The sequence below is a fragment of the Plecotus auritus genome (genome assembly GCF_963455305.1).
Source record: "Plecotus auritus genome assembly, chromosome: 3".
Classification (NCBI taxonomy): Eukaryota; Metazoa; Chordata; class Mammalia; order Chiroptera; family Vespertilionidae; genus Plecotus; species Plecotus auritus.
The window spans coordinates 150311167-150330779 of record NC_137772.1 but is presented as its reverse complement, the minus strand read 5'-3'; positions in this window follow the sequence as shown (position 1 = coordinate 150330779).

The window sequence follows — 19613 nt, the reverse complement described above, 5'->3', positions numbered from 1 at the left end:
TTTCAGTAAAAAAAAGCAGAGCATAAATGAAGTATGATGCCAAAAGTGAATGCCACGAATTCTGAATAGAACACAACATGGATAAACTGATCTGTTCTACTTCATTAAGTTATACTGAAGTTGGAGACATTTTTAGGACTCTGCTGCATGTAGAGGTCAAAGTGGAATGTGTTTTTATCAAAATGAATTATAATTGTTCAGACATATGAAGGTGAATAATGGCAATATGGCAGAGTGGTTAGAAGAGTCAGAGCTTTGTGGTCAGGCTGAACTGCCTTCAAATCCCAATTATGTCATTTACTAGTTCAGTGCAGACAAGTTACTTAATCTAAGACTTATTTCCCACATCTGTCTATGTCACAGAGTAATTGTTTATTATATGAAGAGTGAGATGTAAATAAATTACCATCAAAATTAAGTAAAATGAAAGAACTTAGCATAATGCCTGCATACATATATTAAGTTCTCAGTAAATGTTATTTTTTATTTTAATTTATCATTATTATGAGACAAAAAAGGTTGTCATACAAGAAATAGCCAAATCCTGATTCTAAATTTTTCAAAATTTTTGTAGTAAATTAATACTATTAGTAGTAGCTTCGTAGATGGACATTAACATAAACTTCAAAGAACTGTAGACAATTTTTTTAAACATTTTTATATTATCTCAATTCTGTCTTATCCACTCCCCTGATTATTGATAAGCTTTGGACACTTCTGAAAGTATTTGTCAGTCCTCCTAATGGCCTCCAAGGAGAGATGTCAAGAAATTCATCTGAACCCTATTTTGGTGTTTAAGCCTGCTGAGCTGTCTCTACAATGTGACACTCAATGGAAGCAATAAATGGAGGTCATGTCATCAAGAAATCAGATCCACCCCTCCAGAAATTTCAGTGAAACATCCCTTTCATATTCCTAGGTGAAGAGATTTATACTCAGATTTTGTGTGTGTGTGTGTGTGTGTGTGTGTGTGTGTGTGTGTATGCACATGCATTCAAAATGCCAAGTTTGAATCTTTCAGTGATCTGAAGAAAAATCTTCTCATGGAGTAGCCACGTGTTTGTATAATTGTATTAACCTTATCATTTAGTCAAACAACATAATGTATTTTATGTATGTGCTACATCAAACAAATCCAGCACTTTTCCTTGTTTGATTTACATATGAATATGGAGAGACTTATCTGAAGGGCATATCTTTTTTTTTTTCTTTTTCTTTTTTAATCCTCACCTGAGGATATTTTTTCCTTTGATCTTTAGAGAGAGAGAGGGATGGGAGGCGGAAAAGAGAGAGAGAACCATCAATGTGAGAGAGACACATCAACTGGTTGCCTCCTGAGAGCCCTGACTGGGATCAAGGATCGAACCTGCAACTGACTGGGAATCAAACCTGAGACCTTTTGGCCTGAGGGCCGATGCTCTAACCACTGAGCAACCTGCCAGGGCTGAAGGGCATATCTTTAATTGGACATAAAGTTCCACAATTCTAGATTTTCAATTCTCCCTAATTGGTGAGGACTCTCAATTACAAGTATGATAAACAAACTTCAACAAGACCAAGAACAGAGGAAATCTATACCAATAAAAGGGTAATATGCTAATTAGGGAGGACATCTTCCAGACATCCATATGGACAAAGTCACAGCGACTATGAGGCCTGAGGCTCACAGCAACTGTGGGCTCAGGCAGCTGCGAGACCTGGGCCTCAGACAGCTGTGGGCTCATGGCAGCCGTGGGCTCAGGCGGCCGTGAGCCCCGGCAGCTGCAAGGCCCAGAGCTCAGACCTCACAGCCACCACGGCCAGCAGTGGCAGCAGCAGCATGGTGATGGGGGCGGTGCCTTCCCCTCATCAGCCCAGTTGCCTCCCACAGAGGGAGGACAGACTGTGGGACATCCCCTGAGGGGGCAGGCCAGGCTGAGGGACTTCCCCCCAGGTGCATGAATTTTCAAGCACCAGGCCTCTAGTTTATTATAATAAAGTACTAGAGGCCCAGTGCACAAAATTCATGCATGGGGGTGTGTGTCCCTCAGCCCAGCCTGCACCCTCTCCAATCTGGGACCCCTTGAGAAATGTCTGACTGCCCGTTTAGGCCCGATCCTGGTAGGATCGGGCCTAAACGGGCAGTCGGACATCCCTCTCACAATCCAGGACTGCTGGCTCCCAACTGCTCACCTGCCTGCCTTCCTGATTGTCCCTAACCACTTCTGCCTGCCAGCCTGATCACCCCCTAACCACTCCCCTGCCAGCCTGATTGATGCTTAACTGCTCCCCTGCTAGCCTGTTTGCCCCTAACTGCCCTCCCCTGCAGGCCTGGTTGCCCCTAACTGCCCTCCCCTGCAGGCCTGGTTCCCCCCAACTGCTCTCCCCTGCAAGCCTGGGTCCCCCGCAACTGCCCTCCCCCGCTGGCCATCATGTGGCAGCCATCTTTGACCACGTGGGGGCAGCCATCTTGTGTGTTGGAGTGATGGTCAATTTGCATATTACTCTTTTATTAGATAGGATAGAGGCCTGGTGCATGGGTGGGGGCCAGCTGGTTTGCCCTGAAGGGTGTCCTGGATCAGGGTAGGGGTTCCCTTGGAACATGGGGAAGCCTGGGTGAGGGGCCTGTAGTGGTTTGCAGGCCGGCCACGCCCCCCGGTGACCCAAGCAGAGGCCCTGGGATCTGGGATTTATTTATCTTCTATAATTGAAACTTTGTATCCTTGAGCTCAGGCCAAGGCAGGCCAGGGCTGCGTAAACTTGGCTTCCTCCATCGCCGGGGGCAACTCAAGCCTCCTGTTCTCTCCAGCTCTGTGGCTGCAGCCATTTTTGTTGGGATTTATTTATCTTCTATAATTGAAACTTTGTAGCCTTGAGTTGGAGGCCTGGGCCGGCCAGGGTGTGAAGAAAGCTTGGCTTCCTCCATTGCTGGGGAAACCCAAGCCTCCTGCTCACTCCATGGCTGTAGCTATCTTGGTTGGGTTAATCTGCATACTCGCTCCTGATTGGCTGGTGGGCATGGCTTGTGGGTGTAGCAGAGTGATGGTTAATTTGCATATTACTCTTTTATTAGATAGGATAATAAACTCAAAGGCAGGAAAGTACTCAAGTCTCAAAAAGAAAAAATGCCATAAGATATTGGCTAATCTTTAGAAATATTGTAGCTTACCTTCATGGATCTTCTATATTACTTTACCTTTAGAAGTTGACAACTTCTATTTCTTGGTCTATATGGTTTGTGAAAAATGGCTGGCTTACATCTGCTTATCCATTGTTAGAGAATTTTAAAAATTGGCTTAATTTGAATTAGAACTCCTTATCCTTTAATTTTGTAGTTGCAGGGGAGAAAAACTCCAGAAAGAGAAGATTAGGTCAAGCATTCCAGTTGAATAAAGTTGGGACATTGAGGTAACAGGTATTTTAAACATGATTCCCTAGTTCAGTGGTTGGCAAACTGCGGCTCGCGAACCACATGTGGCTCTTTGGCCCCTTGTGTGTGGCTCTTCCACAAAATACCACGGCCTGGGTGAGTCTATTTTGAAGAAGTGGCATTAGAAGAAGTTTAAGTTTAAAAAATTTGGCTCTCAAAAGAAATTTTAATAGTACTGTTGATATTTGGCTCTGTTGACTAATGAGTTTGCCGACCACTGCCCTAGTTGCTTCCTTTCAGATATTTGGAGAAGTGAAATTAAAGGGTCATAATGAGCTAGGATGATACCATAGAGGAAATCTACTCCTCTCCCTTTACATCCCAATATTTAAAGATGAGCTCTGTGTCTGAGACATTATAGGAGATACAAAATACATTTCACATCCACTTTGAATCCCTCCCCCAAGTTTTCTTCACCATATTTGTGCCTTAATCTTTTGCCATAGTTATTCCTTCTGAAAAATATGTTGATTTTTTAAAAATGGGAACCCTTCCAGAATTAACTGGGATTAATTTGAATCATACTTCTGCATTCTATTGGTAATGTATTTATACCTGAATGTGCTGCTAGTCATAATTTTAATAAGATATTATTCATTCTAATATCTACAACATTCATAAATAGTATCTCTGGGTTAGCTTTTAGAATATTACTCAATATGTTGTCCTGATTAGATATAAATATATGCAGCTATAACTCACCAGGAGGTACCTTTTAAACTTATTAAACAAAATAAGATATAATAACGTGTGTGTGTGTGTGTGTGTGTGTGTGCGTATGCGTGTGTTTGGTGGGAAATTAATGTGGCATAGTGGTTTGTGGAAGCTGTCAAACATGGAAGAAATATGTTTTTTTTTCTTTAAATATATATTTATACTTCTGACAGAAATAGGGAAAAATAGAACCTGTGCCCACATCTCTTAGGATCTTGAGGATCCTGCATAGGTTTGAAAACATGTGAGAATCAGTGTTGCAATGTCTATTTGAGCACAGTTTTACAAGTTTGAGGTCTCATTCCTAGACTTCTATTAATTTGCTTGGCACATTATTTTCCTAGACTATGAAAAGGTTCCTACTGTCTACTTCAATCAGCTGCCTATTTAACAGGAGTTGGCAGTCGACGCACAGCTTGTGCTAGTGAGACTCCCAAGAGGACTCTAAAGAACATCTGTTGCTAATCTCCACTTCCTCAATATCCCAAAGATTCAACCCCCTTCCCCACTTGTCTCACTCTTAGCAAATGATTTTACTTCCAGCTTCCTGAGAAGATTAAGCTCATCTAACACGGATTGCATCATTTTTAATCTGTGTTCTTATTTTTAACATTTCCTGCATATGCTAAGACAAGGCTCCATTAAATAATCTGTCCTTCAATCTTTTTCCTTTTGCCTAATAACATGAATAAACCATTCTATTTCATCTTTTTCTTATTAAAAAATTTTAATGTGGGCATTATTGCAGGTGTTCTTCCCCCCCCCCCCCCCCCCCGCTTTTTCTCACCTCCACCCACCTTCCCTCTCCCTCCCTTGGCCTTACCAAACTATTGTCCATAGGATATATATATATGTTCTTTAGCTAATCCCTCCACCTTCTTTATCCAGTGACCCTCATCTGCCTCCCTTCCATGTATCCATGTTTCTGGTTCCATTTTGTTTGTCAGCTTATTTTGATTCATTTGTGAGATGATATGGTATTTGTTTTTCTCTGACTGGCTTATTTTGCTGAGCATAATTCTCTCTAGGTCCATCCATGCTGTCACAAAGTAAACCCTCTACTTTAAAAGAATTCCCCTTTGATCCCTTAAGTTGCCACCCTGCTGTTTCCCCTCCCTTCTCCATCAAGCATCTTAACATAAATATCGACACTTACTACCCCCCCTTCCTCATTACCAACATTTTAATTGAGCCCTTACAATCCAACTTCTACTTTTCTTAACTGTTTTACCAGGTGACTAAGAACTATCATAATTTTTCAATGCTTAGGACATACATAAGATGCATCTCAATTTTATAAGAATATCATGGATTCCCACTCAGTGGAAACAGAAACCAAGTTTCCAAATTTACAGTCCACAACCGGTGGCTTCAAATTTATTACAGTCATTATTCCAAGGGTTCAGATGTCCATTAATATAAAGGTAATTGTATCCAAAATATCTTATAATATACATATTATTTAAAATTTGTGTACATGTCACTGTTAAAACATACATTTCTAATAGTTTCTCAATTAAAATAAATACAGTATTATATGAGGTAGTCCATAAACGTTGTGACCTTAAATAGAGGTTTGTGTAGTTTGTTATCGTTTAAACCTCTTTATTGAGGTGTGATGATTGACATATGAAAAGCTGTACATATTTCATAAATACAACTTAATTAATTTGGAAATAAGTACATGCCTGTGAAACCATCACCACAATCTATGTCATAAGCATATCCATCAATTCCAAAAGTTCCCCCTACCCTCTTTTATTATTATTATCATTATTAGAACATAGAATAGGACCTACCCTCTTAGCAAATTTTTAAGGATACAATATGGTATTGCTAACTATATGTCCTTTGCTGCAGAGTGGATCTCTAGGACACCTTCATGTTGTATAACTGATACTTTGTGTTCTTTATTAATATCTCCCCATTTCCACCCACCTTCAATATCTAACCACCACCATTCTACTCTGCTTCTATGAGTATGACTATTTTAGATTCCTCACATAAATGTTATCACGTAGTATTTGTCCAAGTCTGGCTTATTTCACTAAGTATACTGTCTTTCAGGTTCATCTATGTTATAATAAATGACAGGATTTCTTATTTTTTAAGGCTGTATAATATTCCATGTATATTAATACACATTTTCTTATCCATTCATCTGTTGGTGGGCATTTAGGTTGCTTCCATGTCTTGGCTACTGTTAATTATCTATATACTAGTATTTTCAAAAGCCTAAGCAACCGTTACCATGAAACGACCAGAATGACCGGTTGCTATGATGCACACTGACCACTAGAGAGTAGACGCTCAATGCAGGAGCTGCCCCCTGGTGGTAAGTGCACTCCCACAGGGGGAGCGCCATTCAGCCAGAAGCTATGCTCATGGCTGGCGAGTGCAGTTGCCACGATGGAAGCCTCTCCCGACTCCGCGGCAGCACTGCTGAGCAGTGGCAGCAGGCGCAGCAGACCAGGATGAGCATGAGCAGTGTAGCACCTGGCTCTGATTCAGGCTCCTCCCGGGCTGCCTGCTGCTTGGCACACTGCTACATCCCCCAAGGGTCCCGGACTGCAAGAGGGATGTCTGACTGCCGACTTAGACCAGATCTCGGTGCCATTCTCTGTAGCAGGCAGTCAGTCTGAACAACTTAGTGACTCAGGGAAGTACAGGGAACTCAGAGTGACTCACCCACTCAATGGTGTTTGTAGGACAGACTGTGCTGGCCTAGCCCGTGCACATGAAGCTCAAGCAGCAGGCCATGTAGCAGCAGAAGACCATCCAGCCACAAGCCAGCAGTCGGACATCCCCCGAGGGGTCCCGGACTGCAAGAGGGCGTAGGCCAGGCTGAGGGACCCTTCCCTTCCAGTGCACAAATTTTGTGCACCAGGCCTCTTCCTAGCGACTAGCCTCCTTGAAGTTTCTTCAGCCCAGGAACACAACTTGCTTTATAGCCAGGTGCAAACATTTTACACTGTAACCAAATGTCTGTATGTCTGTGAAGCATTTTCCCATGCCTCATCTCATTTGATCCTCACAGAAGTCCTGGAGTAGGTAGATAGGAGACTCAGTGGAATCCTATTTTCTTTTCATTAGCCAGAAAATGGAGATTTATAAAGCTTAGAAACTTGACCTGACTGAAAAGAAGTAAGAATGGTGGACCTTGAAAATGACTTCAGGTTTTCTCACTGCACAGAATATAGTCAACTACTGCTGCAGTTAAATATTTTACCCTTTGTTCTCCCTGTGAAATCTACAATAATAATCTGCTTCATGTTGATATTTACTGCTATGTTGCTGACAATTACTTGAAAGAGAAGTTGGGGTGCTTCACTAGGCTGTAAAAAGTTTAGCTAAATCAGAAAGCAGGTCTAATTAAGCAAGTTTATTCTATATCTATAAAAGGCTAAGTTGACTTGTGCATGTGTGATACATATAAAGCTCTCGCTGGCATAAATTGCACACATGTGTTTCCATCTGTCATTGTCAGTCGTGAATTTGGTTGACACTTCTATTATAGAGAAAGGGCAAATAGCGATATTAAAATGTTTCTTTTAATTAATTTCCTTTCAATGTGCACAAATTCATGCACCGGGCCACTAGTTTATAAATAATGTTTGTAGGTCTAGTTATTCTTACTACCTTTGTTTTTTAACTTTTATAGTATGGTTAAAACTGATTTATGTGATACAATTACAATATTACATTTTCTCTATTTTTTTTATAGTTTGATCTTTACTAGTGAAATTTATCTTTTATATACTTTTGTGATGCTGTTTAGTATTCTTTCACTTAAAATTCAAGAACTACCTTTAGCATGTGTTATAAGGAAGGTTTAGTGGTGAAGAACTCCCTTGGTTTTCCTCAGAAAGTCTCTCTCTCCTTTATTTTTAAAGGTCCGTTTTTCTGGATCTAGTATTTTTTGCTAGCATTATTTTTTCTTTCTTTGAATATATCATCCCACTCTTTCCTGGCCTATAAGGTTTCTGCTAAAAAATCCATTCACCCTCACTCATATTGTACTCATATGGAATGAGTGACTTTTCTCTTGCTACTTAAAAAAAAAAAATCTCTCTTATTCTTTGATTTTGATAAGTTAATTATATTGTGTATTGGTGTAGACTTCTTTAGATTTAAGATTTTTGGAGTCTTTTGGGCTTCATGAATCTGGATGTCCATTTCCATCCCCACATTTGGGAAGTTTTCAGTCATCTCTTTAAGCTTTCTGTTCCTTTGTCTTTTCTTCTCCTTCTGGACATCCCATGATGTTTATAATGTTTTTCTTTCTTTTCTTTTTTTAATCCTTAACCTAGGATATGTTTTTATCAATTTGAGAGAGAGAAACATTCATACAAGAGAGAAACATCAATTAGTTACCTCCCACATTCCAACACGTGCCCTGATCAGAGATTGAACCCACAACCTAGGTATGTACCTTGATGGGGAATCAAACCCAAAACTGTTTGGTGTATGGAACGACACTACAACCAACTGAACCAGGGCATAGTGGCTCTTTTGATGATATCCCATAAGTCTTACAGGCTTTCTTTATTTTTAGTTTTTTGGGGTGTTTTTTTGTTTGTTTGTTTTTGTTTTTTGTCTCTCTGACTGGATAATTTCAAGTTACTTGTTTTTGAGTTTAATGATTCTTAATTCTAATTGATCAAGTCTTTTTTTTTTTTGACCCTCTCTATTGAATATTTCAGTTGAGTCATTTTATTCTTCAGCTCTAGAAATTCTGTTTTGTTCTTTTTTATGGTTGTTATCTTTGTTAAACTTCTCATTTTCCTAATGTATTTATTTTCTGATTCTATTTAGTGTTTGTGTTTTCTGTGTTCACTGAGCTTCTTTAAGATGATTATTTTGAATTCTTCAAGCAGTTTGATTTCCATTTCTATAGTGTGATTTTCTAGGGCTTCCTTTTTGTTCCTTTGATGGTATCTTGCTTCCCTGATTTTCTGTGATCCTTTCAGCTTTGCATTGGTGTTTGTACATTTGGGGAAGCAGTCACCTCTCCTAGTCTTTACATACTGGCTTTGGCAGGGAAAGCCCTTCACTAGTCAGCACAGCCAGAGATTCTGAGTGGGCTGACTGGCTAAGTCTATGAGTCGGTGGGTCTGGTTCCAGGGTCCATGGGCTGGAAGGCTTGAGTTTTGTATAATTTAAAATACACAAAATTCTATTTCATTTTATCTTACTCTAGTACTTGGTTTGGGGTCCCTTCCTGAAACTATGAAGTATCCATAATATTCCCCTATGTGAAAGTGGAATGTACTTATTCATTCTTAACTTTTTTTGTTATGAAAGATTTTATACATGCACAAGAATATGTGCATAAGAAAGAATAAATTATGTTGGTTCATTTTCATTCATATATCATGCATATTAGTTCATGGAATTTCCTATGGTCACAAAAATCTGGGTTTTAAGAATCAAACTCATAAAAAATTAGATTTTTTATGAATCTTGGCTACCTTTGACCCTATGATATTATAAAATAAGGCTAATGATTAGGAAGTCACATATTATTAAATCATTTAATATTTTAATGCAATAACTCTAGCTGTCAAAATATATGAACAACTCATGATTTTTCTTGGCATTCAGAAGACTTTCTTCAAATTCCTGTTTCTAAAGTGTTCTGAAAAATAGTCAATAACCTCTTGGGCCAGTGGCATAAAATATGTATTGGAATAAGTTATTGCCTCAACTTGTTTTTAATAAAGTCTTTAAGAGATTTCCATTGCATCCCTGAGGAACCCAGAGAAATACGTTGTTCTTTTGTGTGTGTATGATGATAAAATGAAATGCTGTTCCCTGTACACTACAGGGAGCAATAATATGTTGTTCAACAAATGTAGTTTCTCTTCCTTCATAAATGTGTTTTAATTTAACTTTTTGTTGGTTTTCATTATACTTATGTTTAGTTTGTTGGGGATTTCTTTCTAAGACTATTTTCATACAATTAAAGCTTTATAAGAAAATTAATTTCAATACAAGTGACATAAAATACATTTTTGTACTTTGTAACATTATTTTTTATTGCAGATGTCCTCAAATCCAATTTGATCACATAAATATTTTATCCACATAACTGAAAAAATGTCTTTATTAATGGTTGTCAGTCCACACTATGGGGAAATATACTGGTAATGTCCTTATTCCACTGTTAACCTTGGCTATTTATCAGGTGAGCCAATGCTAACATTTGGGCAAATCCTGTAGCACCATAAGTTATTGAAGATAGAAGTAAGGGGAAAAAAGAAAAAAAACAACCAACCAAAACCATATAATTCCTGGCTTCCATTTATTTTTCTCTTCTAATACTTTTCAACACCTACCTGTGACTTTTATCTCTTTCAGGAAATGGCTAATCAAGACTGAACTTCCTCACTTTTAGGGTGAGGAAAAAAAACGGCCCTGGGTGCCATTAAGAGGTTTATTCATCTTCCAACTAATTGCTTTGCTTTGTTTTAGATAGATGTGCACATTGCAAATTCTAAATAAATAAATGTGGATTTGATTTTAAGAGACTCAAACTTATTTATTATATCATCCATTTATTCTTTAAATTATATGAGAAAAGACTTAGCGGTTTCCTTCTTTTGCTTCCTGAAGCAGTTTAGTTTTTCTTCTTATCTGTAAGCCTTGAGACAACCTCTTGAAGTTCACTTTTGTTTTCTTACCATTTGTCTCCCGTTTAGGCAAAACCTTACATTTCATCAGTGCTTGCTCACTGGTTAAATTTTGGGACAATCTGACTATTCATGGTTTCTTTCTAATTTCAATAGAGGAAGCTCTCTTCCCAATCCACTGATATCATAATTTTAAAAACACACACACCTCAATAAAGTAAAATTTGGCTTTAAGTTAAACATTGAATTCCATGGAGGAGCTATTCCAAGACTTGTTTCCAAGTTTAAAAACTTGGATCTGCTGGGAATAATTATTTCATATGAATCATCTGTATACTTTAGACAAGACATGGAACAGCTTGCTCTTCTTAGTATAGAACTTCATAAAGTTTTTGTTTCTCCAACAGGAAGGAAAGAGATCATTAAAATTTTCATAATAAATTGGTTCAATTTAATTGATTAATATTGTTTACCACTTAATTTCTATCCTTGTTGTATTAATCATAAAGCTCTTATTAAACTCCACAAGGGAACAATATAAATTTTAATATTTATATGAAATATGACCTTAATAAAAAATAATTCTGCTTTTCTGCATTCAAGCAATCATTTTCTTAATGACAAGCAGGTCTATAGATCTTAAAGAGAAAAAGTCACTACAAAATAATCCCTGATATGAAATTTTCCAAGCTGCTTCCCTAAAATATTTTCCACCAAAGGAAGGATCTTTCTTTCATATCCTATTTCAGGTCAAAACCAATATCATTTCCTTTTGGAATAAAGGCCAGGATATCTTAGAAATTTAGGGGGTTATTAAGATAAATATAGTGTTGATATAGATGAAACTATAAGTGACTATGTAATTATATAAAGAATGAGTGCTACATTGGATTTTAACATTATGTACAAATTAGTTGGCTTTTATTAACGGGAGTTCATTGAATGAAAACGGTCAAGTTGACTGTGTGGAAGCAGCTCTAACCCAAGGAGAAACAAAATAGGGCACATGTGTAAAGGTTTACATTTAATGTAAGAGGGAGGAGATTCCTTCCTTTTTAACACATAAGTATGTGGCCCAGGGTAAGGCAAGAGAAAAGAAAGGTTTCTGGTGTATTTTTGAAGGTAGGAGGATTATTTTTCACTATAATCACAGTATATTATCAATTTGGTGTGAGACTTGGAGAAACTGAAGTGTGGTCTCTTCTACTTAGTGCGGATGGAAGCAAGTTCCCCTAAGTCTGCACAAATAATTGCTGTTTTCAGTATTCAAAGAGGTAATCAATAATTCATAAATCTCCAGGAACCATTTGAATCAAGAATGGATATTTTATCATTTTCTATTTTGTTACACTGGCTGAATAGTTTCATAATGGTTCATGTTATTAACTCTCTTAAAAATGATTGTACTCATGAAGGTTTCCTTTAACAGAAATCTCATTTTGCTTTTCTATTCAATCAGATGAGAGTTTATCCAAAGTAATCAGCAAGCAACTATTGGGTGTCTATACCAGATTAACTCTAGGTAGGATTCCTAAACAGTAAAATTTTAATATATAAAGGAGACAATATAAAAGATTCTAAAGAAATTGGCAAACAGGTCAGATAGTCTATGCAAATTATGCAAGTTTTATCTATTTTTAAGTGTTGTATTGTGTGATATAAATGTATGACCATATGTTACAAAAGCAAAATCAGAATCCATGTTTCAGTGAATTATTTTTGTTTCATTATTGGGTATAGGAAACTGAGAAAGGTGATTTAAATGCTGCAATAGTGGAATTTTCAGGATACTTTAGTAGTTTAATGGGACAGCAAACAGATATTTGAAATTAGATTTGTTCCAAAAACCTGAGCTATAAATGTACTTTTGACATTCAAATATAACAAAGAATAATGAAAACTGGAACTCTCCTACTCAGGCTTTATATTCATGGACCAACATAAAAAAAGTTTTCTTATTTGTCCTTATGTTAGTGAAAAATGTATCATATATCAACATTTGAGAAACTGGTGTTGAAGTAATTCAATATGACTTTATAGACACAATGAGCTGGATTTCTCAAGCAAATTGGATTTGGTAAACAAAAGAAGGATCAAAAGACATTTCAGGTCAGGGAATAAAATGTTGGAAGGAACTGAATCCGGGAAGAACCTAGTACATTTGTAGAACTATGATGAGGGTATTTAAGTAAAAACTACATATTGTTGGTTAGTGGACATGAGGAATCATCATCAAAATGAAGCCATGATTATTAAAGGATTGGAAAATCAGACAGTCTAGGCAAGATGGATTATCTGAATTATTTACACATTTCTATTGCTGTAAGGAATGGAGTCATATATAAGTCAAGTATGATAACTTTATATTTCTTTAAAAGTAATTTAATGATAGATTGGCATATTTCATGATTACTATACTCCATGATGACTGAATTGCCTTTATTTAGCACAATTAAAGTAATTTGTAAATAGAGGAGTTATATTTACAAGGATTCAAGAGTTATATTTAGCTAAACTAATTGAACCACTATATTAAAGTTAATAAAAGGTATCAAGTGACATCATACTTAATGTTAAAAAACACTAAAATATTTTTCAATACATTTAGTAACAATCAAGGATATTTGCTATCACTATAAGTATTCAGTATTGTTCTGGGACTTCTGTGTAATGCTATAAAAGATGATATGGAAATGAGGCCACCCATTATTATTGCAGACTGTCTTCATAAGAAACCAAAACGATCAACAGAAAAGCTATTAGAAATAGTAAGGCAGTCCCTAAACTGGCTGGTTACAAAGTAGACATATAAAAATCAATATTTGTCACACTGTTCAAAAGAACATAGTTAAAGTCCTAAACATAAATAGCAAAGCTAAAAAATATTAGATAAAATTGTTGGGAGAAAATCTTTAAGACTTTTAGTAGAAATTCCTGAAATAAAACTATATATGTCTTTGAACATATATTATGTTTTTATTTGATATATGTAGTTTTAATTATATATATCAATATAATTATATATGTCCATTTTAAAGTAAAATATGATTAAAGTGACATACATAATTAGTGATTGATACATGATTAAAATATATGATTAAATAAAATCAAATGATGTTCACAGACAAATATCCTGGGAGAAAATATTTGTGAGACACATAACAAAGTATTAATATACATAATATATAAAGAACTTTGCATATGATATAATAATTGAGCACACAAGTTCTGGGGCTCCGGTGCTGGAATTTGAATCTCAGTTCAGCTCCTCACCAGGTGTGAGGCCTTGGGAAAGTGCTTCAACCTCTCTAGGTCCAGTCAGTGCGCTCAGTGATACCAGTATATTCAGATATGAGTAGCTCCCAAATACTGAAATCATTTATTCAAATAGATTTGTGAAACTCACCTATTCTGTATAAAATCCAAGTTTCACTAGAATAAAGTTGAAGGTGGCAAAATACCTATTTATCATTCACTAAGATGGTTAAGACTTAAGACCATATGAATAATACAATTAACCTTAATACAACTAATTAACTTTTCTCCTAAGAGTTTCATTTTATTTTTTTCTTTTATGTTTTTTTAAAAACAAACAAACAGTAATTGTTCATCTGTTTCATAGCTGTTTTTTTACAAAAAAGAATCATATTTATTTAATTTATTATTTAGTCATTTATATTTTAGAAAAAAAGATGGTTAAATCCAGTTTATTTATTTTTTTCTTATCAATTGTCTTATTATTTACCAGACAGGATGTTATAGTATTTAATGTTTCTGGTAGAAATATAATTAAATTTCTTCACTTTGGGGCAACTTAATTGGAAATATAATGTAACAAATGCAGCTATTCATCACTGTTGTCTTGAGCTCTGTTTTGTGTGTGTGTGTGTGTGTGTGTGTGTGTGTGTGTGTGCGTGCGTGTGGTTGCAGGGTAAACAATGCTCACAAATACCACACTAAAACATGCCATTTTAATGCCTAATCTTCAAAAGCAGATGGTTGTTAAATTAATATTATACATGGCCCTAAATTCATTGCAGAGCTGGGATCAAAGAAGACCATGTACTTGGAAAGGTTTTAGGTCCCCAAAGCAAAGGCCACTTCAATTATTTCTTTCATGAACCAGCCCATTCAAAGGGTGAAATGAAAAGGATAAGTCAGTGGATGCATCTGATTGTGTCCGCTGGGCATTTCAAAGGCTGCTGACTGCCTGTCGGCTTCAAAAGCCACAGAAGGCTCTGCAGAGATGCTTCCCCGCGTCCTCTCCACTGCCCGACAAGGACAGAGTATTTTCCCCCAAAGAAGGAAACTGGGGAAAAGGCTCACTTTTTATTTATTAACACCTCAGTTATTTGGTTTCAGTCCCTACTACCTGCTAGCTCGTCTCTGGGATGGTGATAGGTGCAGCAGGTCAGGGCCCGTGGCCACTCCTCAGAAACGTTGACACCTGGCCTGCGAGGCTGGTGGCCAGAGCAGCCACGGAAAAAGTGCTCTTGACTCCAAGCCTCACAGAGAAGCTGGGGAGGTCCCAGAGGAGGTGGGCCACATCGGGCAGGATCTGAGTGGCTCCGGCACTAGCTTTGAGCAGGATTTGGCTTCCTGGACCTCAGGGAAGGCACTGAAGCACTTGGAGAGCCAGTGGCCAGGCAGGGCAAGGTCTGGCAGATATGGCCCAGGCAGAGCCCTCATGAAGGACCATCAGGTGCCAAACACCTGCTACGCACAGCTGGGCATTCGTCGGGGATTGTGCGCCTTTAAAACCTGGCTTTTACCTCGTGCCCAGACTGCAGGACCATGTGCTTCCCTCCAGGGATCCTCCCCTTGGTGAACTGGAAGGACCCTCCCAAGAAGCCCTGGCTGTCTGCTTATAATTCCAGAAGTGTTGGACCCTCAAGAATCGTCTCTATCTGTCTCCCAGGGCTCAGATTTTCTCTCCCGTTCACCACCTGAGCAGGTAATCAAGGCTGTGAAGCCGGTACCATCCCACTTCCTTGCCCAAAGGAGATGGAGAGCCCCCAAAAGGGATGGCAAAGAACAGAGGATCAGATAGAGAACAACGGACAGACGGATGGGGGCAGCCGCCATAGCAGTGGGGCTCCACCACTGATATCTAGGCCCCTCAAGACCAAAGGAGTCCTCACTTCCTGCAAGTGTAGTCCTGGGCCTCGAACCTCAATCCCAAGCACCCACAGGCAGCCTGAGTGGGAACGCCCAGCTGTCTCCCAGGTGCTCCTCCTCCGAAGGCCAGGTGGTCACCAGCTCCTGCAGCCTCTGAGGCCTGACCCAGGCACAGCAGTGCTTTCTGACCCAACCCCATGCTGCCCCCTGCTGCCGAAGACCAGCTGCCCAGCTTGCCAGTGTCACTAACTTTGGGTAAGGAGGTGCTCCTCCCACCCAAGGAGCAATTCTCCACTGGTCTCTACCGGCAGGAAGCCCTGCAAATACCCAGTTTCCACGCCACTTCTGCGACCGCTGCCATGGCTGCTGTGGGACCAAGATGGGCTGGCCCCACACCACCTCCTGAGCTGCCTTGCCTTGCTGTTGACAAAAACCTTGGCACCTTGGAGAACACAGAGTGTCAGAGTAAAAAGATCTTGGAGGACAAAATAGAGGTCATGGCTGACGGCAGTGCCCCTTCTTTCTCTCCACCTGGCTCCCCAATTGCAGATACCCTGCCCTTGGCTGCGCAAATTGGCAGGTCCCTACTACCCTCACAGCCTGGATATCTGCAGATTTGACCTCACAGCCAACTTTAGATGCTGATGACATGGAAATGAACACTACTCCCTTTTGCCATGCTGCCATAATCATATCATCTCTTGACATCCCTCTCACAATCCAGGATGCTGGCTCCTAACCACTCACCTGTCTGCCTGATGACCCCTAACCCCTCTCCCTGCCTGCCTGATTGCCCCTAACTGCTCTCCCCTGCCGGCCTGATCGCCGCTAACCATTCTCCCCTGCCAGCCTGATCATCCCTAACTGCCTCTGTTTCGGCCCCTGCCACCATGGCTTTGTCCGGAAGGATGACCAGAAGACGTCCAGTCTACCCAGTCTAATTAGCATATTACCCTTTTAGTAATATAGATATCATAAGACATTTTCCATAAAAACTATATTCCAAAAAATATACCATCAAAAGGAGTAATATACTCCATTATACAATTTTATGGATTTTAAAGATGTTTTGTGCATCAGTTCAAGATGCTTTGGCCTAAAAAACAAACAAACAAAAAGATATTCAAAGAGTATTCTGGTGTGACAGAACTTTGCAGTTGAATGAATGAAAGATCGAAATGTGTCATCTATTATTTCACCAGAAGCATGACACAGAGATTGAATTTATTACCAAGCCTTGTGGACTCCCTCAAAACAAACTTTTGACTAATCAAAAGAATTAGACACTCTTAGTTATACCACAAGTTATCAATATATTGACTTTGTCATTAAAAACCAGCCATTATGGCCAGGTGGGCCCCAGCTACACTGGTGGAAAGTGGAAATAACAGGTCCTCCCATCATGGGAGGGATGCTGGACCCTCCCATAGCATCACCTGGATTCTGCACAGGAGGATTCCAGGTGCTTAGAAATAAAGTGCAACTGCAGGTGTGTTTCAACACAGGGATAGTGCTGGAACTTGCATCAGTAATGCATGTCATGTAGCTGGGAAAGCCCTAGTGGTCTGATAAAAGGTAGAAACAGACAAGTCTCATAACATGCCTTTATTCTCCGTGGTGGTGGCTGTTGCAGGTGTAGGAGGTTTTCTATGTCCAGGTGGGCCACGGGTACACTGATGGCAATTGTGAACACTAGGGGAAGGGAGGCCCTGACCGGCATCCGGCAGCTGGGGAAGGGAGACCCCACCAGCAGCTGGGGAAGGGAGGCCTGGCCAGCAGCAGGAAGGCCCCAATTGGCCCTGATGGCTGGCCAGGCCTAGAGACCCTACCCAGACATGAATTTCATGCACCGGGCCTCTAATATAAATATCCATCCTCACCTAAGGACAAGCTTAGAGAGAGGGAAGGAGAGACAGGAAGGGAAGGAGAGACATAGAGAAACATTGATTGGTTGCCTTTCATATGTGCCCCAAACAGGGATTACACCTACAACCCAGGTAATGTGCCCTGACTGGGAATAGACTTAGCTACCTTGTAGTACACAGGACAATGCTCAGCCAATTGAGCCACTCCAGCCAGGCAGAATTTTTTTCCCAATATGTTGTTTTATTAATTTCAGAAAGGAAGGGAGGGGGAAATATATGAAGCATCAATGATGAGACTCATTGATTGGCTGCCTCCTGCACACCCCACAATGGGGATTGAGCCCACAACCTGGGCATGTGCCCTGACCAGGAATCGAACCTGTGACCTTCTGGTTCATAGGTTGATGCTCAACCGCTGAGCCATGCCAGCTGGGCAGGAAGAATATTTTTTAAGTAATTATCTTCACCCTAACCGGTTTGGTTCAATGGATAGAGCATTGGCCTGGGGTCTGAAGGGTCCCAGGTTCGATTCTGGTCAAGGGCATGTACCTTGGTTGTGGGCACATCCCCAGTAGGGGGTGTGCAGGAGGCAGCTGATCGATGTTTCTCTCTCATCCATGTTTCTAACTCTCTATCCCTCTCCCTTCCTCTCTGTAAAAAATCAATAAAAAATATTTTTTTAAAAATTATCTTCAATAACCTCTCTAAGTGTCAGTGAAAGTGTACCATAATGTATGGTTTTATTGTTATTAATTACACCTGCAAATATAAATTTATAAATTTTTCTCATGAAAGTCAAATTTTGAATGTCACAAATTGATACAGTTTGATTAGTCTCTTTGGGACTAAGGCAGGTATATTATTAAGCTTAGGTCATGCTGGGACAGGAACTCCCTCTGAGGAGAAAATTAGTCTGACTTACATAGAAAATTGTATAAAGAAGAACTTCTTTTTCAAATGAAGATTTTGTTTAGAAGCAGAGCTTCATAAAACTAGGGGCATTATTGTTTACCAAGAAATGAAATTTTAGGGGCTAGTTTAAGATGCTTATGAGTAAACAAAGATTTACTTTTCCTCATTTTTTCACTCTTTATTTCTTTGTTGTGTTATTTGATTTTCTATTTATGTTTATAAAAACATCAAGTCCAACCATGCAAATTAGATTGCCAGGGACAAAAATATGTATTTTAATTAGATTTATACTTTTGGGCCATTTTATGCTCTTGGGATTTGAATAATCAACATTTCTTTTTTTTATCACAGTTCTCCTGTGACAGAACAGCTGACATATCTAAAATATGCTTGTAGTTTTCTCCAAGTCTTCTGAGAGTTTTCAAGTCTGTAAGAGATTATTTCTCTCATCATCAATAAGGGGTGAGAAAGGCCCTAATGGCAATTTTCCATTAGCCTTTTCTTTAGTGTGTCAGGGCAGTACACTTCAAACTACAGCAGCTCTAACATCAGGTTTTCGTAAGTGGCCCATTTACTAGCTGCATAGACTTAGACAATTCTCAAAGACTCAAGTTTTTTCAGTCGACAATAATAATACCTATCTCTCAGGACTATAATGAAGATGGTATAAAATGACGATGTAAAAGGACATATACAAAGTACCTAGCACAATTTCTGACCCATAGTGATAGTCAATAAAAGTACTTACATGCTTCCTTTTTTTCCATTTCCTTTCCCTCTCTCAAACTTATGAAGTCCTTACTAAAATAAATTGAATAAATTGCCAATATTCTGTACTTGGCTGAAAACTCTGTTGATGTCTTCTCCAGCTCCTTCAAATATATGTTTTATTCTGTATTGAAGGGGAAAAGAAACCAAATCCAATTGGGAACCATGCTAAAATTATTTCATGTTCATGTGAGT